Genomic DNA, 24,399 nt, shown 5'->3' with positions numbered 1-24,399 from the left:
CTAGTTCATCGCCCATGGACTCTAGACTCAGCTCTGGACCTACTGTCTCATCCTCGGGTCTGGTGCATCCCATTCTTCAAAATCTCAAGCTAAAGGCTTGGTTTCTCCAATTTCAGTAATTGCCAGGTAGAGTAACTTGTCCTCTCCAGTGCAAAGGATACTTCCGGCCTCCTATATAGCATCCACCAGAAAGCTTTATCTTAGCAAATGGAACAGATTTTCAGTTTGGGCTACTGCAAATCAGATAGACCCTTTCTCTGCATCATTTGACAAGGTACTGGAATATTTAGCAACCCTGTTTGAAAGGGTCTGTGTCAAATGAGCGAATCGCACAAATTGCAAACGCTCATAGTATCGAACGTACTGGACCTCGAAGTGCTTTTTCTGTGATTGCGGTGCAGTGAAGAATGGGATATTTGCCCTTTCCTTACTATAGTGCAATCTTGGAGTTGGAATATATATTTAGCGGGGGGTCACCCCCCCCCAATATGAATTTTGAGGTCCGGTACGTTTGATATTATGAGCATTCGCAATTTGTGCGATTCGCTCATATGATATAGACCCGTTTGAAATGGGGGCTTCTACACCTACAGTTAGGGTTCACTTTGTTGCCATTTAAAATTTTCATGACAGTTTTGACGACCATTCCTTGATGTCTCATAGTCTATCCAAAATTTTTCTTAAAGGCGCTCTGCACTTAAAACCCCTTTCAAGTATCTTGTAGCACTGTGGGATTAGACGTTAGTATTACATTGTCGAGTTCGACACTCCTTTGAGCCAGCAGCCACTTCCGATCCCAAGTTTCTGTCTTGGAAGACTCTCTTTCTAGTAACTATCATATCTGCTAGAAGAATTTCAGAATTACAGGCTTTATGTGTGAAATATCCCTACATCATTTTTCACAAAGAAAGAGTATTACTCAGAACCAATCCCACCTTCCTTCCCAAGGTGATATCAGGAGTCTAATATCAACCAGTCCAAAGACTGACCGGTTTTTTTTCCAAAATTTACAAACAAAGGAGAGTACTGTCTACACTTGTTAGATGTCCACAGACAGTTACGTTTTTCCTTGGATAGAACGAAATCTTCTAGAAAATCAGGCCAACTATTTCTATCATTTTCAGGACCCAGATTGGGTAAGTCTATATCAAAGGTCACCCTGTCAAAATGGCTAAGGGATGTATTACCTTTATATACAACCAAAACAAACAAGTTGTCATCTACTGTTAGAGCTCATTCTACAAGATTTATTTCCACTTCAGCTGTCTTCCATTATAGAGCTTCTGTGGAAGACATGTGCAGCTGCAACTTGGGCTACATTGCATTCATTTATCACTCATTACAAGTTAGACATGGTCTGCAGGGGAAGAGCATCCATTGGCTCTGTGGTACTCAGGAATATCCTTCCTTAGGGCCTCCCAAGATCTAAAGTAGGTAGGGAGTCTGTCACATTAGTCAAGAATGAATGAAGATTGACAACATCAGATAAAGAAGTTATGTTCTTACCATAATGTTCCATGTGTGTTGTCAGTCTTCATTCATTCTTGACATCCCACCCTCCTGCAGTCCAGACCTAGTCCTGTGATGTTGTAGGGTTGTATCTTAGACAGGGCTTTTGTATTTTCTTATATAGTAGGCAAACTTCATCTGAGGTAATGGGGAGAGAGGTATTATGGGTAGAGCCTTAGCTTGAGAGTTTTTGGCTGGCATGAGCTGTCTGTAATGACTGAGTCGGTTCCAAGAGGTCGGAACCAAACCCATCAGTCAAGAGTGAATGAAGATCAACAACACAGATGGAATATTATGGTAACATAACTGTTTTTTCTATATTATGTTTAATTTGGTATCATTAAATAAAACTGTATTTTTTTAATTATTTTTAAGGACATTAAAATTATTGTTCATAAAATAGTTTTAATATTTTTGAGCTTTTCTCCCCTGGCCAACACTAAATGGGCTCCTACCCAGCCAGACTTTCTTGGTAGTCAAATGTCAGTAGCTAAGTAATTTAGACAGAATTGTTGGTGTGTAACATGCAAGGGGGTGGTGCTGCAGTATTTGATAATTTGAACAATTCTTTTTTATTTTAATGTGTTGCTAATTGTAAAACTGGTTCATTAACTCATGAAAGGGAGAACTGGGTCTCCTTGAGATCTGTTAATGCAGCAGATAGATGACAGCTAGAATTTAATTTAAAGCAGTGCATAGTTATGCACTTGAGGGGTGGGATCCATGGTTAGGATGCATACTTTGGGGGGGGGGGTGTTATAAATGACCAAGGACCAAAAGGAAAAGAGACTGTCTGTCGGATCTTGACTCAGCTATGCTGTGCAGCGTTAGTAAGCTGTAGTGAAGGCAGGGAAAATATTATAATTTTGGGGCTGGTGACTCAAGGGAGACATACTGTTATTGTATATGGCACTGGTAATGTCACATCTAAAATACTGAAGACTCTTCTGAAGGCCTTACAAAGATAAGGATGTCAGGCTGGTGAGAGCTTGTGCAGTGGGCATCCTCTGAGCTGGTCAGGGGAATGGACACTCTGATAGGTTCAGAGGTGTGTACTAGGCTAATGGCCCTGGAGGCTTTACAAGCCAAGACCATAGGATTACCCTGGCATCGTGCCACCTGACCTTAGTTCCCAGTGCCTCTGTCAAGTAAAGTCACTGGAGTGATCCCTGGCATGAATTTTCTTTTTCCCATCCACTCATCAAGATTTCTGTTGGAGGGCCAGTGAGGTGCTCTGCTTGACATGAATGGGAAGTCTATTCCATTGCATGGGCAGTCTCTGGATTGTGAACCTGTCCCTCCAGCATGTTTTGTTTTATTTTATTTATTTATTTATTTTAAATTTAACTGGGATGGTCCGACCAGACACAGGTCCATTTTCAGCAGAGGCCCGGGGAGAAAAGCTCCACAGTAAGTAAAATTTTACGCAATATGTTAAAATACAGTATACAGAGAATTTTCAAACAGTATGTTAAATTACAATATACATCAGAAGACATAAGATCTATATATACAGGAAAAAATAGTTACACTTGGTTAATAACAGAATACATTTACAAATTCAATCAGCATTAGGAGAAGACCTAGACTGTAATATATATTACAGTAGATATATGAGGAAGTGAGGTATATAAGTGGAATAATTTGAGGACTTATGTAGTACATGGGCATAGCCACTTATTCTTTAAGTGTGTTCTAAGTGAGTTTTTAAAGTGAGAAGAAGTAGGGGCAGAAATCAGAACAGGAGGGAGATTATTCCAGGTTCTAGCTTTGGTGTGGGAGAACAGTGCTTTTCCTGCAGTATTGTTAGCCCTAGAGATAAAGAGAAGGGGTTTGTCAGAAGATCAGAGAGGACGATTTGTATTATAGTGGGTGAGAAGTTGGCCTAGTGCAGGTTTTTTTTCTGGATGTGTTACCACATTGTAGGCAATGACTAATTGGTGATAGGTTAATAGCCGGGGCAGTTCCAGCCATTGCAGTTCCCTTAGAGCCTGGCAGTGGTGGGTTCTAAAGGTGGAGTTGTTTGCAAACTTGGCGAATGTTAAGTTGTCAATCTCGCCTTCATTCTTGCTGGATGGGTTCGGAGCCGATCCTCGGCTCCGACTTGGCACTTGCTAAGCTCGAGTCACTTCCACCAGCTCGAGGCAGCCCCATATCCCATGATGCAAGGCGGAGATTACCCAGGTCTCGTTTGCCGCTTCGCTCATGAGGTAACTTTTTACCAGCTCCTGGTAAGTGAATTTTTCTACCCTTTTTTCTGAGACTTTAGTCCACCCCAGTACTTTATATTTATATATATATTACTTTGTTAACTTCCCGATTCACTTAGCCCTATTCCCGTTAGTGTCCCGTTCCCTTTATTCATATTTTTGCTAGTCGGGCCTTAGGTCTTTACCCCTCCTATATTTTTCCTGTCAGGGTTTGTTTGGGTGTGTCTGTGTGTTTTTTCCCTGTACTTGGTTTTGGTAATCTAGTTTAATTTTTGGACTGACTGTGTAGTGTGTGTGTGATTAGGTACTCAGTCATGTCTAAAGAGGCTAGGGTCTCAGGCTTCAAGAAGTGTGACTCGTGCTGTCAGAAGATGTCTCTGACAGACGGTCACACTTCTTGTATTTATTGCCTGGGACCTCTACACCTGCAGGACTCCTGTGCTATTTGCCACTCCTTATTCTCAGGGGCTTATTAAAGCCTGAGAGCTCCCAGGCTAAGTCCGGCTCGGGGAAGCCCTCAAAGCCTCCCAAGGCCCAGGCTTCAGTGTCCAAGCCTTCATCCTTGGCTCCGACTCCCTCGGAGTCGAGATCGGCTCCAGCTGGAGCCAATCCTTCCTTCTCTGAAGGTTCGGTATTGGTGCCGATCGGCGCCGATACTCTTGCTTCCATGTCTGTGTCGGCTCCGGCTGGATCCGACACATCTCTGACCCAGCTCGGAGCCGACAAGTTGTCGGCTCCAACTGGAACCGAAGGTTCTCCGGCTCCGATGGCTCCGTCCAGAAAGAGATCCAGATCTCCGTCGCTGGAGTCTATTCATTCGGCTCCGGCCTCTCCCTTACTTTCGGAGCGGAGCCATCGGAGCCGATCCTCAAGGTCTTCCAGACTCTCAGACCATGACTTGGAGAGAGCGGTGAGTAGACTGCTGAAATCACAGGCACTGGCCCAGATACTTCATAGCCCGTCTCAGCAGATGACCACTATTCCACACCCTCCAGAAATTCCTCCTTCGACTCTCCTTCAGAGCTCGGAGCCGGAGCTTATTGGAACTGTGACTGTTGGTGCTTCGGAGCCGATACCACTCCTTTCGGCTCCGTCGTCTTCCACTCCTATCTCCTCCTTGAGACCGTCCTTGGAGGGATTCGGTCATCGGGCTTCCCTTGTCGGTTCCGAGGGGGCGAGTGGCATCGGACCCTTGTCCGACCCCGTTCTCCCCCTCGGAGCTTCGGCTTTGGTAAGCTCGGCACCGACATCTGCTTCGGAGCCTTCCCTTTCGGTGGAGCCGGAGATTCCTGTTTCCTCGAAGCGGGAGCTCTCGGTCCTCCCCGGGAGGGGAGCCTTCGAGGTGATGAGGAGTGTACTAGCCCCCGAGCTGAGTCAACAGTCGCTCCCTTTAGCTCCTCCCTCTTCAGTGCCTGTAGATATCTCTTACCACTCTCTTGCTCCCAGACCCAGAGATCCATCGTCCCAGGTTTCCCCATTGGGAATACCTTCCTCTTCCGAGGTTTCTCCTGATCCTTCAGGGGAACCCCCGCGTAAGAGGACTTGCAAGAGGAAGCATTTAGACTCCCCTGAGTCTACAACATCAGATACCGACTTAGATGAGTCGGAGGGGTCCCCAAGATCCCCCTCTGTGGATGTCTTCTTTTCAGACATTCTTGAACTCCTGAAACAGAGGGGGAACTGGCCCTACATTAACCCCTCCGAGGATGAGTCGCTATACCTGGAGGCTTTTGGATCTCGACCTTCCACCTCCTGGGTTTCTCCGCCTTTCGACCCCCTCATGGATGTGATAGCTCGAAAGGCGTGGGCATCTCCTGATTCTGTGGAACCAGTCCCCAGGAGGCCTTCTAAATTTATCACGGCCCCCACTGAAAAACAGTTTCTCACCAATGGTGTCCCGGTTGATGCCATGGTGGTGGCGGCCACCACCAAAAAGGAACTTGCAGATCCTTCCGTACCGGTCCATCCTCCTAACAAGGAGTCTAGGACCATGGACAGGTATGGTAAGCAGATGTTTTCCTCAGCGACCTTTGCTATGCGTTCGCTGAATTATCTATGTCACTTTGCCCGACTTCAAAGAGATATCCTCAAGGAATTGGGTGAGGTGGTACAGGATCCATCAGCTGCTGGGGCTCAAGAGAAGATTGCCTCTCAGCTGGGAATCCTAAATTCCATAACTAACTCCTCCATGCGGCTCATTTCTTATGCAGCCGATGGAGCGAGTAGAGCTGCAGGCACAGGAGTGGCTCTCAGACGTCAGTCCTGGATGCGACTTTGCAATTTTGCAGACCCCTTTAAGGCGTTCTTCACAAACTCTCCCTTCAATGGGACAACTTTGTTTGGACCTCAGGTGAAGGACACTTTGACCAGGTGCGAGCAAGACGGCAAGACTCTTTCTGCCGTAGGAGTCCGTTTCCCCACCCCTTCAAGGCCTTACCCCAAAGGTCAGAAGGGAGGGAAAATGTGGTTCCGAAAATCTCAAGGAGTCACGCCTGACGCACGTGATCAGTTTACCCCCGGAGGCAGAGGGGGTAATAACAGACGCCGCTCTAGGGGCAGAGGGGGTCCGCAGAACCAGGGCAGCAGAGAGCCTCTCTCTGACAAGCCCTTCCAGCATCCCTGAGGTGTTGCCCGACTGCCCACCCTTGGAGGCAGTCAGGGGGAGATTGTCACTGTACCCAGAAGCCTGGCTTTCCCTTTCTCAAGACAAATGGGTACAGTCGATCATATCCGAGGGTTACAAAATACCTTTCGAGAAAAGCCCCTTCCCTCAAAAAGGATCCCTTCCAGATGCTCCACCTGGTCTAAGGGAAATTGCAAAGCTAGAGGTTTCAAAACTTCTAGAGAAAAGGGCCATCCAGCCAGTTCCAGCAGGCCATTTAGAATCCGGAATCTACTCAAGGTTCTTTTTGGTCCCCAAAAAGACGGGAGACTGGAGACCAATATTAGACCTCAGCAGACTAAACAAGTCTGTCAAAAAGACGAGTTTTCGGATGGTCACACTTCAATCGATTTTGCCCTTTCTGGACAAAGACAACTAGATGTGCTCTATAGACCTTCAGGATGCGTACCATCACATAAAAATCCACAGACGATCCAGAAGGTTTCTCTGCTTTCGGCTGGGGGCCAGTCATTTTCAATTCAGAGCCCTGCCCTTTGGTCTCACCACAGCCCCCAGAGTGTTCACCAAATGCATGGCAGTGGTCACGGCTCACCTGAGACGTCAGGGATTCCAGGTGTTTCCGTACCTAGACGACTGGCTCCTCACAGCCACCACCAGGCATCAGCTTCTCCAGGCCAGGGATTACACTCTACGTCTCTGCAGCCAGTTAGGGATTTCTGTCAACTTCGAAAAGTCTTCCTTATCGCCTTGCCAATCTATTACCTTTATAGGCGCAGATCTAGACGCTACTCGGATGTCAGCAAATCTAACAAATCAAAGAATCCTGGATATCCAAAATCATGTTCGGATCATCCTATTCAGCAAAAAGGTACAAGCCAGGTTGATCCTGAAAGTGTTAGGCCTAATGGCAGCTGCCATCACACTTCTTCCTCTGGCCCGCTTTTACATGTGTCTCCTACAGTGGATGTTGTTTACCCAATGGTCCTTCCAGCAGTTGCCCATGCGTCACAAGATCCTTGTCACTCAGATCTGCAAGAGCCACCTATCCTGGTGGATTTCTTCCCCCCTAGTCCATCAGGGCAGACCATTTGCCCCCCCGGCCCAGGTAGCCACGGTCACTTCGGATGCCTCCCTGATCGGGTGGGGGGGGCATTATCAGGGCAGGATGGTCCATGGCACGTGGCAACCGTTCGAATACCACCTGCATATAAATGTCCTAGAGATGAGAGCAGTGCTTTTAACGTTACAAGCCCTCAACGACTTTCTTCCTTTAGGAACTATCGCAGTTCACACGGACATGTCCGTAGTATGGTATATCAACAAACAGGGCGGGACCAAGTCCTATCCTCTGTGTCGAGAAGCTCTCAGACTTTGGCAATGGGCGATCTGTTCTCAGCGGTTTCTGATAGCAACGCATATCCCCGGGAAAACCAGCATTATAGCGGACAGGTTGAGCAGAGCTATACTCATGCCTCACAAGTGGTCTCTCAAACAATCTATAGCGGAAGAGATTTTTCAGAAGTGGGGCCCTCCTTGCTGCGACCTTTTTGCTACACCCCAAAACAGCAAATGCCCAGACTTCTTCTCTCTCTTTCCACTTCCAGGCCATCCCCCCAGAGATGCTCTAACCCAGGATTGGCCCCGGGGACTTCTTTATGCTTTTCCCCCTTTTCCGTTGATTCCTGAAGTGCTTCAGAAAGCTAACGACTTGAGAGCCAAGCTGATTCTCATTGCTCCTTACTGGCCTCGACAAATTTGGTTTCCGTTCCTTCATCGACATCTCTTAGTGCAGCCTTGGCATCTGGACCCAGTTCCAGATCTTCTGACCCACCAGTCGGGTCAACTGCACCGGTCCATTCGTTCCCTCAACCTCACTGCTTGGTTGCTCCACTTCCTTCCTTAGCCAGGCTTCCTATGATCTCTAATCCCATTAGGGATATCGTAGTAGCTTCTCTAAAGTCCTCTACCAGAAGGATTTACTCTAGCAAATGGCAACGTTTTTCCTTTTGGGCAAGGTCTAAGAACATAGATCCCTTTACTGCCCCTATTCAGTCAGTTTTGGACTTCCTAGCTGAAATTTTTCACTCTGGTTCTTCTTCTTCCACAGTTAAAGTCCAGCTGGCAGCAATCTCGAATTTTCATGTCGGATTTGCAGACCAGAACATTATGTCTCACAAACTTTGCAAAGCCTTTCTCAGAGGGATCTTCCTACTTAAACCCCCTGTTAGGGATCCTCTACCGCAGTGGGATCTAAATTTATTGCTGGCATCCTTAATACTTCCCCCCTTTTGAACCGGCTGCTACATGCTCGTTAAAATTTCTCTCTTGGAAGACACTCTTTCTAGTCGCTATTACTTCGGCTAGAAGGGTGTCTGAACTTCATGCTCTCTGTGTTCGTCCCCCTTACTTGGTCTTCCACAAGGATAGAGTATCTTTGAGAACTAATCCGTCCTTTTTGCCCAAGGTTGCTTCTAAGACAAATTTAAACCAATCTATTGGTCTTCCAGTATTTTTTCCCAATTATTCTGACAGGGCGGAACAACAATTGCATTGCCTAGATGTTCATCGCCAACTCAGATATTACTTGGACAGAACAAAGCAATCTAGAAAGTCTGATCAGCTTTTTCTTTCTTATGCTGAAAATAAGAAAGGTCTCCCTGTTTCTAAGGTGACCTTATCCAGATGGCTGTCTTCCACTATTTCTTATATTTATCAGCTTAGGGGCAAACAGCTGATCTCAATACCAAAAGCACATTCTACCAGAGGCCTAGCCACATCTACAGCCTTTCAGGCTAGACTACCCTTAGACACTGTTTGTGCAGCAGCCACTTGGGCCACTCCTCATACCTTCGTCTCACATTACAAATTGGATTTGGCCTCTAGGGAGAGGGCGAGTTTTGGTTCCACAGTTCTCAAGAGTCTGTTCCATTGAGCCACCCAGGACAGAGGTGCTTGGGACGCAGTCCCATCCAGCAAGAATGAAGGCAAGATTGACAACTTAACATTTAGAAGTTATGTACCTACCATAACGTTCCATGTTAGTTGTCTTCTCTCGCCTTCTTTCTTGCGTCCCTCCCTCCTGTCCCCCTAGCCTGGACAGACCTTGAACTATCCTCTTCTCTGGGAGATTTCTCCCTTGGACACCAGTTAGCTCTGCACTTAGTTACCTGGGTTCCCCTTACAGTTTTTTCTCAGGTTAGTTGTTCTTCTTCCCTTGGGGGAAGATAGTAGGTATTTTTTCCTCTAGCTACCAAACAAGATCTGGGTAATCTCTGCCTTGCATCATGGGATATGGGGCTGCCTCGAGCTGGTGGAAGTGACTCTTGAGCTTAGCAAGTGCCGAGTCGGAGCCGAGGATCGGCTTCGAACCCATCCAGCAAGAAAGAAGGCGAGAGAAGACAACTAACATGGAACGTTATGGTAGGTACATAACTTCTAATTTTATTATGATTAGAGTCTGGCAAGGTCAAGTTTTCTAAGCTGGGTAAGAATTGAAGCAGCATACATTAGGGTAGACAAGAGGTGAGTTTGGTCTAGGGTAATCCGTGCTTGTTTCGAGAGAGATTTCCTGTGCCTATATAGTGTTACCATTTTTTATGGAGTTTTTGATAGTTTGTGAAATGTGGGTGTCAAAGTGTAGATTTTTATCACTTTCAACACCTAGGAGTTTGGTATGGTCAGAGAGAGATAATCGTGCCATTTTTGGAGGAGATAGTGAAGGATAGAGGGGTGGAAACGGTTTTGTTGGGGGATGTCCTTCATGGATGCATCTGCAGTCATAACAAATGGGTTGTCCTGTCGTCAGGCAGCCCTTCGGTCGGCCGGATTCCAAAGTCCGGGTCCGGCTTCGGCTGATGTCGCACTTCACCCGATGTCATCTCTGCTGGTCTTCGGGTATAGAGGCATCAGCCGACGCCATTTTCCTCAGTCTTTCTTGCCGCGTGGCGCCCGAAGCAGAAGCTGTTCGCAAGTGCCGGTCGGTCAGATCCAGAGATTACTTGTACCGTATACTACTTCGAAGACTTCTAGAAGGCTAAGGACCCCGTTGGGGACTCTTTCTTGCCTCAGCCGATGTCAGAAAAAGTCAATAACTGTTTAACTTGTGGGAAACAAATACCTCATAAAGATTTCCATTCTTACTGTCTGCCTTGCTTAGGCCCAGACCACGACGTAGCAGCCTGTTCGGCCTGTGCTTCCTTCAACCGACGAACGCTTAGGCGTCGGTCGGAGTTTGCTGAACAGTTTTTCGGCTCAGATTTTGCGTACATTATGGCATCGGATCCTCCGACTACCCAAATTGTTAAAAAACGCAAAGAAAAAGACCAACACTCGCGGTCCGCGTTTCGCCGAAACCACGGTTAAGCAAGCATGAGTGTCTCGGTTTCCGCCGAAACCGAGAAAACCAGTCAATCTTCAGCCGAATCCATGACTACTACTGAGGCTCCTGCTACCTTAGTTGAATCGGCCTCAGAAATTTTGCCTACAACTGTGGTTCCTAGTGATTTATCAGACACCATCCCTTTGGATGTCTCTACCCCAGCACGTGGTGCTGCTAGGCCTCCTGCAGCCATGTCTATTAAGGCCTTTGCCAGGGCTAAAGCAGCCAAATCTGTTAAATCAGTGCCTGTTAAGCCCCCCTCACACAGGCCCACTTCAAGTTCACAAATGCTTACTCTGGCAGAAGATTTAATATCCTTAATTAGGGGATCCCAATCTCACCCAGACAGGGCCTCTCAGCCCCCAGAAAAGAGACCTAGAGCAGAGCCCCCCGAGGCAATGTCCTCTGATGATTCTGCGGATGACTCAGACATTACAGACCAGCCAGAGGCTCCTTTTTCTACTTATGAAGATTCCGATGCTGAAGAATCCATTCCAGCTGCCTCTCCACCAGAGGAATTTTCCTTTGGGGAAACCTTACATGCCATGAGAGAACAATTCCAATGGCAGGGACAAGATTTCTCAGATTCAAGAAAAGGCTTAGGACTTTTCTGCACTTACCACAACATAGGCCCTTAGCTATACCTCCTGTACTGCCTGTTGTGGATGATGCATTTAATGATGTTTGCACTGCTCCTGATTCTTTACCTCCAGCCCCTGCCAAACCAGATAGATTTTACAGGGTGCCAGACACTCATCACCACCTATACAAGGCCCCACTTGCAGATCCCGAAACTATATCCCAGGGGCCTAAGGCAGTAGCCTCGACCTCAGCAAAAAACCCTATCCCTTCTGAAAGGGAATCCAGGTCCTTAGAGAGATGGGGAAAAACGTTTACACCTCTGCTACTCTCTCAGCTAGAGCTTTAAACTGTCAGTTTCATATGATCCAATACCAAGAGTTTATGCTTGATCAGTTAACTAAAAACTGTCCTCTGATGAATCCTTAGATAAGAAATATGTATTAGAAATGGTGAATAACATCCAACAGGTTAGTAACCATTCCTTAAAATGTGGCTATGATGCACTGGAGGCTTCATTTAGATCAGCCATGACTGGCACAGTGATAAGAAGGCATGCATGGTTGAAAGAACAGGTCTTACCGGATCATGTTAAAGCAAAGCTGTTAGATGCTCCTATGGATAAGGCCAGTCTATTTGGTACACCTGCCCAGCAAGTAATGAAGAAAATGGAAGAAAAGGCAAAATCTGTACAAACAGTTAAAGATTTCTTACAGGTTCAGCCCCCAAGGTTTAGCAGGAACTGGCCTGCCAAAAATTGGTCCTTTCCAGACTCCACAACATCCCAAAGGGGCAGGAATAGATGCTCTAGAGGCAGAAATCAATCCAGAGGAGGTGCCTACAGAGGACGACAGTGGCAAGGCAATAACCGAGGCACAGACACAACCACTGCCACTGCAACAGGACAATCACAGTGACTTGGCTCTGACACCGCCTACCAGGGAGCAAATAGCAGCACCTTTAGGCGGAAAGTTAGCCTTATTTTCGAAAAATTGGCACTATATTACAAAAGACAAGTGGATTTTGCAAACCATAGACCAAGGCTACCGGTTCCACTTCCACACCTTACCAGTAAAAAGAGGAATGCCAAACCTACCTCCAAATCAAAAAATAGAAGCTCTACAGCAGATAGCGAAATTAGCAAAGATGAGAGCTGTGGAAAGAGTACCAATAACAGAACAGGGCAAAGGATTCTACTCCAGACTCTTCCTAGTACCAAGAAAAGAGAAAAGTTGGAGACCTATTCTCGACCTGTCCGTCTTAAACACATACATCATTGTCCCAAAATTCAAAATGCTGACCCTACAGCAACTTCTTCCCATGCTGGGCAATGAGTGTTGGCTGGTAACTCTAGATCTCAAGGAGGCATACCTGCACGTCCCCATTCGACCAAATTGCAGAAGATACCTCAGATTTCTTGCAGGATCAGAGCATTATCAATTCTCAGCATTGCCCTTTGGCTTATCTACTGCCCAGAGTATTCACAAAATGCCTGGCATCAGTAATCGCTCACTGCAGACTACAGGGAATCCAAATTTATCCATACCTGGACGACTGCCTCTTACAAGCGGACAACAAAAGCAAGCTGACAACAGATTTACAAAGGGTCATTTACTTGCTACAAGCCCTGGGATACACAGTCAATTTACAAAAGTCAAGGCTGATACCATCCCAAACAAGAACATTCTTGGGCGCAGAATTGGACACAGTAAAACAAATGGCATTCCTAACTGCAGAAAAACAAAAAGAACTCCCTCTTTACTTCTTGGCATTAACAAAGCAGAACAAACTAACAGCAAGAAAAGTTCTGCAGGCCTTGGGCTTCATGGCATCATGCATAATCTTGGTCCCACATGCCAGACTGCATATGAGAAAGCTACAGTGGTACCTAAAGAATTTATGGTCTCAGCACAGGCATAGCTTAGAAACAGAAATCCCACTAATCCCATGCTTAAAACAGGAGTTCCTATGGTGGGCTCAAGCATGCCAGTCAAATCCAGGCTTACCCTTCCACAACTTTCGAGCAAGCCAAACCATCACAACAGACACCTCAGACCTAGGATGGGGGGCGCACATGCTGGACAAATGCATACAAGGATTGTGGACTCAAGACCAGCTGCACCTGCACATAAACCAAAAAGAAATGCTGGCAGTAAAACTGGCAATCCAAAAATTCAGACCATTCCTCAAAGAAGGCCATTTGATAATAAGGACAGACAACACCACAGTCATGTGGTACATCAACAAACAGGGAGGCACTCATTCATACCCCCTATGCAGAATGACTTTGGACCTTTGGAATCTGGCTCTCAGCTACAACATCCAGTTACAGGCAATATTTGTGCCGGAAAAGAGAACACCCTAGCAGACATGTTAAGCAGAACCACCTCGGATGCTCACGAATGGATGCTACACCCGGACATCTTCAAGGCCATCACAAAGAAATGGGGAATGCCACAAATAGATCTATTCACATCCCCACTCAATCACCAGCTCAAAAAATTCTGCACAAGGACATTCCACCCACTTGCATGGAAGGTGGACTCTCTATCCTTCAGCTGGAAAGGCCTGACAGCATATGCATTCCCACCTCTTCCCTTGATGCACAAGGTACTACTGAAAATCAAAGAGGAATGTCCAAGGATAATCCTGATAGCTCCGAATTGGCCAAGACAATACTGGTACCCATTGCTGAGGAGCATGTCTCGGGAGAGAATGTGGTCAATACCCCTGATGCCTTTGATGTTAACTCAGAACAACTACAACATCATGCATCCAAACCTAAAAACCTTGCAACTGACTGCCTGGAACATCACATAGCAGCAACTAACCCAGACCTTTCCCAAAGGGTTAAAGACATTATCCTTGAAGCCCGCAGACCTTCAACAAGAAGGAACTATGCAGGAAAATGGAAAAGGTTTGTCATTTGGAGTACTGAAAGAGGAAAAGATGTGTCGAACATAGATATTGCTAACATTCTGGAGTACTTGGCAGAGCTTCTACATACAGGCCTGTCCTATTCCTCCATCAAGATACATGCATCAGCTATTTCAGCAGAATACAGCTTCGATCCACCTGTCTTTTCGCATCCTCTACTCAGGCAGTTCCTCAGAGGGATCAAGAATGTAAAACCTCCTAGGAAACCACCATTACCAGCATGGGACTTGAACTTTGTGCTAGAAAAGTTGACACTCCCTCCGCTTGAACCAGCAGCAACAGCAGATCTGCAACACCTGTCATGGAAAACTGCTTTCCTACTGGCAATTACCTCAGCAAGGAGGGTTTCGGAACTACAGGCCTTAATGGCAGTGCAACCCTTCCTAATCTTCCATCAAGATAGGGTGTCCATGAGAACTAATCCTACATTTATGCCTAAGGTGGTATCCAGAGTGTCTTTAAACCAGGCAATCCACCTACCTACCTTCTTTCCCAAGCCACAGAACAGGGGGGAAAGACTGCTGCATACCTTGGATGTACATAGGCAGTTACGCTACTACCTGGACAGAACCAAAAGTAACAGAAAAACTGACCAGCTTTTAGTAGCCTATGCAACAGGAAGGGAAGGAAAAGCAATTTCCAAACAGACCATCTCCAAATGGATAGGAAATTGCATAAGATTCTGTTACTCCTACCATGGAAAACCAATTCCACAGAACATAAGACCTCATTCTACAAGGGCTACAGCCACTACCACAGCTTTCTTACGAGGAGTGGCAACCAAGGACATTATTGAGGCGGCTACTTGGACCTCCGTGCATACATTTGCCAAGCATTATAATTTACCTCTATACTCTAGATCCCGAGCAGGGTTTGCCACTGCTGTACTGCAAGGGATCCTAACTACACCATAATTTTTCTTCCTCCACCCCCTAGTTTGGCTATGGTATTCTACCCATTTGTTATGACTGCAGATGCATCCATGAAGGACATAGTACAGTTTTGTACCTACCATAAATGTAGATGTCCGAACTGGATAGCATCTGCAGTCAGGATTACCCACCCTCCTTCCCCTCTGTGGTACTCCTAGGGTATTTACCCTCCTAATAGCTAGCTGGGGGGAGTCTCTTATGGTGTATTTGTTTGTATATATGTACATACCTGCTTATTTTTTGTGTTTGCCTTCTACTTTTTTGGAAACATTGGCATTTATCCAAAATTTAGCCTTCCAAGAGGGCAACTGGCATCTGGGGCAAGAAACACTGAGGAAAATGGCGTCGGCTGATGCCTTTATACCCGAAGACCAGCAGAGATGACGTCGGGTGAAGTGCGACATCAGCCGAAGCCGGACCCGGACTTTGGAATCCGGCCGACCGAAGGGCTGCCTGACGACAGGACAACCCATTTGTTATGACTGCAGATGCTATCCAGTTCGGACATCTACATTTATGGTAGGTACAAAACTGTACTTTATAAGTAGTAATTTGGTTTTATTAGGGTTTAGGATAAGTTGGATCTGAGTGATCCAACTTTCCACAGAGCTAAAGGATTCCTGGGTGAGTTGTAGGGTTGGAAGTGATGGAGCTGGACTTATAAGAGTTGAATCATCAGCATATTGTATAAGTGAAGCATGCTGTGGTGGTATGGAGATTATTGGTAAATATGGAGAAAAGAAATGGGCTTAATATGGAGCCTTGTGGTACACCTATGGTAGTTGGGAGTAAGGGGGATAGTACACGTTGCCATTGGACAGATTGTTGCCTGTTTGACAGCTTTTAAATCAGGCTATAGAGGAAGGGGCAAAGGATAAGGATGTCAGGGTGTCTAGTAGTAAGGAATGTGAACCATGTCTAATGCTTTGGAGAGGTCTAGAAATATTGCAGCTACAAAGTTATTATTTCTATGTTCGTTGATCAGATTGGTGAAAGAGAGCAGAGCAGTGGTTGTGCTATGGTGCTGTCGGAAGCCATGCTGTGTGTGGGAGAGGAGATGGAGTGAGTTTAAGAATTGTGTTACCTGAGAATGTATACATTTCTCTAGTATTTTAGATAAGAGGGATAAAATGGCAATGGAGTGATTAATTTGAGCATCTGTAAGAGTCTGTGCCTTTATGTAGTGAAATAATGTACTATACCTTCCATAGCTGTGGGACATATGCTTCTTGTATGGAGCATTTGACAAGAATAGAAATAGGGTAGGATAAGGCTTCAGAAACTATTTTTAGGAAGTTGGCTGGTAGATTCAGCGGCAAGGGTGGTAGGTTTCAGTTTTAGGAGGTGTGTTTTAATTGTTGAGGTGGGAATGGGTGAGAGTGTAAAGGATGGGATGTTGTCAGGACATTTGCTTGGGTTAAATGTAGGGCTGTTTTTTGGATAGTTGGGAGAATAGTGTTAAGATGGATTCTGTGAAGTGGTGATTGAATTGGGAGGCAATGTCCTTGTCATTCATGGAGTTAGGCGTGGGAGTGGTAGTTTTGCCTGGTTTTAGGAGTTAATAGCATGCCAAAACATTTGAGGATCTTTTTTGGATATTGAGGAAGTAATTTGTCTATTGAGTTTAGTTTGTCTCTTGGCCTGATTTATAAGTAGTAGGTAACTTTGGCTAGGCTAGTATTGTCTTTCTTCCAAATTTTCCAAGCCTTATCCCTTGACTTTATAAGGGCTGTAGTTTCCCTATTTAGCCATGGTGCATAGTTTGCCTTGGCTCTTATTTTCCTAATTGGTGCAAGTCTGTCAAGGATATTGATGAGAATATTGTTGAAGTAGTCAACGGCTTGGTCTACATTTAGGGTTTGTAGTGGTTTCCAGTTGCAATGTTTTAGAATACTGTTTAGTTCTTGTATATTTTGTTATGATCGTCTCTGACTTGTCTAAAACAATGGGTTTGGCTCTGTTGGTACATTTCCGCAGGAGGAAGGTGGGGAAGATGGTCACTAAGACCATCAGGAAGGCATCCTAATAGTTTTGTTTGGGCCAGTTAACTAGTGTCCAATCTAGAATAGACTGTTTGTGGGTTTTTTTGTCGATTCTATTGTGTTCTTGGATAATTTGGGTAAAACTGTAAAGGTTAATATAGTTAGTGGGGTTATTAGAGGTACAGGCTGACCAATCAGTGTTCAGGTCACCTAGTAAGATGGTTTCTTGGGGGAGATTATCTGTTGCCCATTGTAACATTTTTTCAGTGATGGGAGAGTTATTACCTAGGGCAATATAACAGCAGAGAATGATGATACGTTTTGTGTCATTTATGCTTAGGGTTGAACCTAAGGTTTCGGCATTTTGAAATTTAGGTATGGGGGTTTGTAGAAGTTTGATGTTGATTGTATTTTTGTAGAGAATAGCAACTCCACCTCCCTTTTTTCCCACTCTAGCCACTCTTAGAAATTCTCCCACCAGGATATAATATCTTTCATTTTGGGTACTGGGTTCTAGCCATGTCTCAGTAATGGTTAGTATGTCAGGGGAGTAGTGAGCTATAAATGAGTGTAGGTCAGAAAGTTTGTTAGAGATACTTCTGATGTTGACATTTAGAATCAATAGGTTAGAGATTTTCCTAGTGGAGCGTAGAGGGTTTTGTGGTCCAGGGTTTGGGTGTATGTCTCCAGATATAAGTAGATTTTTAGTGATAAAGAGTATGTGTTTAATTGTGTGCACTATGTCTATGTTGGATCTAAATTATGTTTTTCTGGTGTAAGATGGTGTTATGTGAGACTTATGAATGTGTAGGATTAAGCTGTAAATAATGTAAAGGAGATAGGAAAGAAAATGTGTGAGTGTATGTTTGTTTGAGAAAGTGTTATGTGGAATGAAGTGTTTTCTAGTGATGTGTTTGTATATGATGATGTGACGTTAGGTATGTGAGGGTTAGGAAGAGAAATCCTTGGATTAGTGGTATTTTATGAGGGAATAGTGGTTGGGTCTTCGTGGCTTTGGGGTTCAAGTATGAGTGCGAATGCATGGCAAGTAGATACTATGTACCTTTTTAAGGTAGAAATTTGATAGGGGGTGTGTATGAGAGGTCTTTGATTGGAGGAGGGTGTGGTTATTTGATCTGGGATTAGAATAAATGAGGTAGTGGGGGGCGGGTGGGAAATGGGGGCAGGGTAGGGGAGCAGAGTGATCCGAGCATAGCAATGCGAATGGAGTGGGGCTACACCAGTCCTCAAGACTGCAGAACCTATCTGTAGGGCTGGCCAGGACAGAATAGTAAAAGGAAGATACCTCTGTAATTAAGCAGGAGTGGGAGGGAGTTGTGCAGGTTCAAGGTGGGAGAGAGGGGTAGACACAAAGTAATACAAAGTTGTGAGTCAGAAAAACTGTACAAGGCCAGCTGCTAAAAAGAAAACAGGAAAACCAAACTAATTCAATTCCAGGTCAGTGTAGTGCAGTATCTTCCTAATAACTACAAATCTTATGCTACTAATCCTGTACAGTGTGGTGAAAAGGACTACCACTTCTGCAGAGAAAAACAATTGAAGTATGGGCTGCAGGTACATAGGTAAACTGTTTCCAAGAGAAAGTCATTTTAAGTAATTGAGATTGACCTAGGAATACAATAGGAAGAGAAAAATGGGGGGACCAGTAGTGTGCACGTGTACAGTGAAAGGGGAAAGAGTCTTCAGTTTAGAGGACAGATTAAATACAACTCTAACATACACTAGTGTAGGTGAAAGCACTTTAGTGTTCCACTGATGCAGGGTCTCGCAGTGTAGGGCAATGAGACAGCCTTGGGTTGATTGGAGGATGGCCAAGACACAGAATGAAACTTTTGCTGAGGGGCACTAGCATAGCTGAAAGCAATTTAGTGTTCCACCGACGCAGGGTCTCACAGTGCAGGGCAACGAGACAGCCTTGGGTTGATTGGAGGTTGGCCAAGATGTAGGATGAAACTTTTGCTGAGGGGAATGCGAGCACACTACTGGGGATTCCTATGAAAAAAGGCAGAAAAGCTAAGTCAAAAGATGGTGCCTTTCTGTTCTGTTGATTGTGGTGGTGAGGTTGAGGTCTCTGCAGCATGCGGTGTGGATGGATTGGGATTTCTTTAGATGTAGCATTTCTAACAGCTGGGTCAGACATGGCTTTCTAAGTTAAGCAGAGATCGCCTCTAAGGAGGCGATATGAGGCAGAGAATAGTTGGAGGTTTTTTAGTTTGTCCATATAGGGCAAATGTGTAAGGCCTAGGATCCTCTTTGTGAGGTACTTTTGTGGCCTCTCCAGTTTTTGCTGGTGTTTAGTGAGATACATGCCAAATGGGGCATTGTACTCAATGATTGGCCTAATGAGGGAAGAGTAGAGGGATGCATAGCCCTTAGTAATGAGATGTGCCACATAGAAGGACTTTCTGACCACAGTGGCAATGTGGTGATCAAAAGAGAGGTTGCTGTTTACCTGTGTTCCCAGATCTCTTATAACTCCTTCTGTGTTCAGTGGACTACCATCGATGTGGTAATTCATGCGAACCGTGTTTTTCCCAAAGGGGATGACAAATTTTTTGGCATTGAGCTTAAGGCCATGGTTCTGACACCAGTTGTTGGTCTCGGTGAGGCCTTTCTGTACGATGTCAGCATCACTCTGGCTGTTAATAGTAGCTGCCAACATGCATTTGTCTATGAACTTTGTCAGCTAGAGTCCCTTCATATTGGCCTGGACTTAGAAGTAGATACCAAACAGGAGAGGACCCAGGACTGAACCTGTGGGACTCCACTTGTGACTGGTCGGCAGTCTGACTTGAAGTCAGCTACTTTCACACTGTGAGTTCTACCTGTGAGCCAGTTTGCAATCCACCTAGTGGTATAGGGGTTGATGCCTAGCTTAGTGAGTTTTTCTATGATTCCTGAGTGAGTAAAAACTAAAGGAAAACTCCAGCGCAGCTGGAACTTCCAAGGAGTGACCTCTCAAACCTCTTGAATCAGAGGCACATGGGATATTTGCAAATGACCCTTATGAACACCAGGTGTTTCAGCTAATTGGCGATTCTGAATGCCTATGATTTGTTTTATCATTTTAATGGACAATTTCAGGCCAATAAAGCCAAACCCCATTAGCTGTGGATATGCATATTCCGGCCTTGTTATGACATCATCAGCACAGCACAAGCAAAGTGTTTGACTAAGCATAAGAAACACAGGGCTTTTATACCCAGCTGATGTCCATTATCATTAGGGTGACTGCAAAATATCCCAAATAACAAACTAAAACAATAAGTGAGACGGTTGCACTGAAAAAACAAATCAGTAAAAACTAAATGAAAACTCCAGCCAAGTTGGAACTTCCAAGGAGGGACCTCTCAAACCTCTTGAATCAGAGGCACATAGGATATATGCAGTTGACACTTATGAACACCAGGCGTTTCAGCTAATTGGTGATTCTGAATGCCCATGACTTGTTTCATCATTTTAATGGACAATTTCAGGCCAATCCTTGGAAATTCCAGCTTGGCTGGACTTTTCATTTTTTTTTACTGATTGTTTTTTCAGTGTGACCTTCTCACTTATTGTTTTAGTTTGTTGTTTTGGGTATTTTGCAGTCACCCTAATGATAATGGACATCAGCTGGGTATAACAGCCCTGTGTTTCTTATGCTTAGTTAAACACTGTGCTTGTGCTGTGCTGATGAGGTCATAAGGCCGAAATATGCATATCCACAGCTAGTGGGGTTTGGCCTTATTGGCCTGAAATTGTCCATTAAAATGATGAAACAAGTCATGGGCATTCAGAATCACCAATTAGCTGAAACACCTGGTGTTCATAAGGGTCATTTGCATATATTCATTGTGCCTCTGGTTCAAGAGGTTTGGGAGGTCACTCATTGGAAGTTCCAGCGTGGCTGGAGTTTTCATTTAGTTTTTACTGATTCGTTTTTCAGCGTGACCTTCTCACTTACTGTTTTAGTGTATGATTCCTAAATGGAGAATGATATGAAAGGCTTTGGCGAGATCAGTGTAGGCTGTATCAACCACCTTGCCTTCATCCAGAGCTCTGGTGACTGACTCAAAGAAGTTGACCAAGTTGAGCAGGCATGATCTACCCTTCACAAAACCAAACTGTGTGGGATCCAGAGTTTGGAGATTCCCTATAGCCTTATTTATTAGGTCCATGGTGATGTGTTCCATAGCTTTGCATATCAGACTTGTCAGGCTAATGGGGAGATAGTTCCCAGGGTCTGTAGTCTCTTCTCCTTTGTGGAGAGGGATGACTGTAGTAGTGCGCCTTAGACAGTGCTGTTTTAACCTGTGCAGCAGTAATACTGGGTGCCTGGCAAATTTACTGGTGTTGTGACTGGTCCCGGGGGCACTGAATCTGTCGGTCAGTATATTGGAAATATCTGTTGGCTCAGTATAAGAGGTACCATTGTGCAGTAGCTCAGAGCAAATCTGGGTATTGCCGTGGAGATTCTTTACATAACTATAGAAGGCCTTGTGGTTGTGTTTACTATTTGCTACAATTCTGTTTTCATAGCTAGCTTTAGAGGATTTGATGAGGGGTCTCAACTTTTTGTTGAGGCTGATAAGGGAGTTTTTCCATTCTTGGGACTTCACCTTATTCTGCATCAGTTTCCTCCTTGTGTTGTAGAGTTTGTTTATGGCAGGGGACCACCAGATTGGCTACCTTTTTTTGGAGGAGAGCATCTTCGTTCTGTTGGGTATGGCGAGATCCATGCATTTGTGTACGTGTTTGTACAGTGTATTGTTGTATGATTCAGCGGTCATGCAACTGATCTCCATTAGCATGGGTGCCGTGAAGTTAGCCACCTCTGTTTTTAGGAGCCCAGACTTAGCTTTGGAGTTTTTCATGGTGTTTACCTTTGCGGGGGGAATGGGAGGGATGTGGATTTCCAAGGTGATTAATTTTTGGTCAGATTTAACCAGAGAGGAGTTGACTGTTGGTGTAGAGCAGCAGTCGCCTATGTTAGTAATGACCAGGTTAAGGATGTTGCTACTTCTAGTGGGGGTAAGAATGAACTAGTCCAGGCATTGGAATTAATGAATTCCAGGAAACGCTGGGGAAGCGTATTGGTACATGAGTAGTTTTCCCTGTTAATGGAGGGGTAGTTGAAGTCACCCAGTATGAGAGGGTTAGGTTTGACCCTAATATTCTCCAGGGTGCTTAGGAACATGGAATGCGAGTCTTGGGACATGGTTGGGGATCTATAGCAGGCTACGACCTGAATCGCTGGCTTACCCAATGTTAGCTGCACCTGAAGTATCTCAGATGCTTTATGCTGGGCTACCAGTCTGGAGGTCTGCGCATCCTTTATGAATATGGAAACATCACCACCATTGGAGCTTCAGTGCAGGTTCTGTGTCCGAAAGATGTGGAATGAGTTATAGCCTGATAGTGCAGGGGTGCTTTCTGCTGCCTTGAACCAGGTCTCTGTTAGGGCACACATGTTGATGTTCTCCATTTTAAGGAGTGCTTTGAGCGAGTGCATTTTGAGATTTAGACTTGTAACGTTGAACAGCATTACCTTCAGATTGCATTTGTTTGTAGATGTTACGGTGGTAATTTGGTCTTTGGAACACCGCCTAAAAAAGGCACTATGGGGGTGGTAAGAACCTTGGCCAGTATCCGGAAGCGCAGGGGTGACAGATGCAGGCCATCTCTGGCAAAGCATCGAGGTCTGTCAATCATGTCATCCCAGGCAGACAGCTACTGGATCCCCTTAGAATGACACCAGAAACTTAGCCACTTGTTGAAATTAGTCATTTTCTGCTTTTACTGCAGTATCATTCTGGGTGATGGTAGGATGCTGTTCAGGGCTAGGGTCATACCCACCTGGGTCACATAATCCGAGAGCTCTTCCATGTCTCTTTTCATGTAGTCCAGGGAGGTATGTCTCGGGTCATTCACATCCACATGTACAATGATAGAGTCATATTTGTACCTGTTGTTGAGGGACCTGAGTGCGTGTGTTATGTGGCGGATCCTGGCACATCACAGGCAGCAGACTGTTACTTTCTCCTTATTCAACCTAGTGAGTGGGACATCAGTGTGCCTCACTATAGAGTCACCTATGACTAGTGTGTTGGGCATGTTGTTTTGCCTTAGGGGCTTTGGTTGTTTAAGAGAGTTATGTGTCTCATGATTAGTGTTGTGTTGTGGTGGTTGAGTGCATTTCTACTTTGGAGGTCTCTGCTGTTTGGGTAGATTTTTGAGAGCATCCGCGAAGGTGGGTGTGCGTTTTGTGTTTTTATGTGAAGGCAGTGCTGGTGTATGTTCTGGAGGGCTATGTGTTTCATGTGGTGTGGTGCAAGTATTGACCTTCTCCTCTTGCAGCTGTTCCGGTCTTGGCTGGAGAGTGCGTGGCTTCCAGTTTGGCTATATAAGTGCATCTCTCACAAGTTTGAGTGTTGGGAGGTAAGAGGAGAGGGTTGTCAGTGGAAATGAGGCAGTTGCTGCATTGCCTCAGGATGCCCAAGTTCACCAGGTTAATAGGTGAAAGCACAGGGAACTGGCCTTTAGACATGCCTGGAAGGGGGGGGGGGGGCATTAATAATAAGTACTGGAGATGTTTCCTTGTAGAATGTTTAGTGCTGGTAACACTTTTGTGTGCTACAATAATTGCTACAAGAAGTCTGGTAAACTGCTAGACTAATAAGCTAGTAAAAGTGCAGGAGAGGAGAGAACTAGTAGATCTAAGGGAAAAATTGAAGAGCAGACTTTGGCACCACTCAGAAGCTTACAAACAGTCTTGGATACAGCATGTCTGTATCTAGACTAGACTAGTTACAGGAAAGGCAGAAAACACGTGCAGACACATGCTTTTAAGCCAGAAAGTTGAAAGATGTGGGAAAACTGCCCCAACGGCCAATAAACTACAATTTCTGGGCCAGAAGCCACTCCTCTTGTGGTAGATAGGCTACCTAGTGCTTACCACTCCTACTGATAAGCTAGAAGGCTTCCCTCTAACACAGAAAGGTTTGGTGGGCTCAGAAGCTTACATATACAGTCCTGGATATAGCAAATCTGTATCTGGACTAGACTAGTTACAGGAAAGGTGGGAAAAGTGCAAACGTGGGCTTTTAAACCAGAAAGTTGAAAGAGATGGAAAAACTGCCCAAACGGCCAATATACTACAATTTCTGGGCCAGAAACCAGTCCTCTTGTGGTAGGTAGGCTGCCTAGTGCTTACTACTCCCACTGATAAGCTAGAAGGCTTCCCTCC

The 24,399-nt window shown here is 45.2% G+C and overlaps 1 protein-coding gene across 2 annotated transcripts in view; it reads left to right on the top strand.

Moving 5' to 3' along the window:
- The window catches only part of UPF2 (UPF2 regulator of nonsense mediated mRNA decay), a 2,519,933-nt gene that overhangs the window by 2,034,789 nt on the left and 460,745 nt on the right, over window positions 1-24,399 (top strand). The window lies entirely within an intron of this gene.

The sequence above is a fragment of the Protopterus annectens genome, chromosome 11.part0 (assembly GCF_019279795.1).
Source record: "Protopterus annectens isolate FY-2018-M chromosome 11.part0, PAN1.0, whole genome shotgun sequence".
Classification (NCBI taxonomy): Eukaryota; Metazoa; Chordata; order Ceratodontiformes; family Protopteridae; genus Protopterus; species Protopterus annectens.
This window is presented reverse-complemented; position numbering and strand designations above follow the sequence as displayed.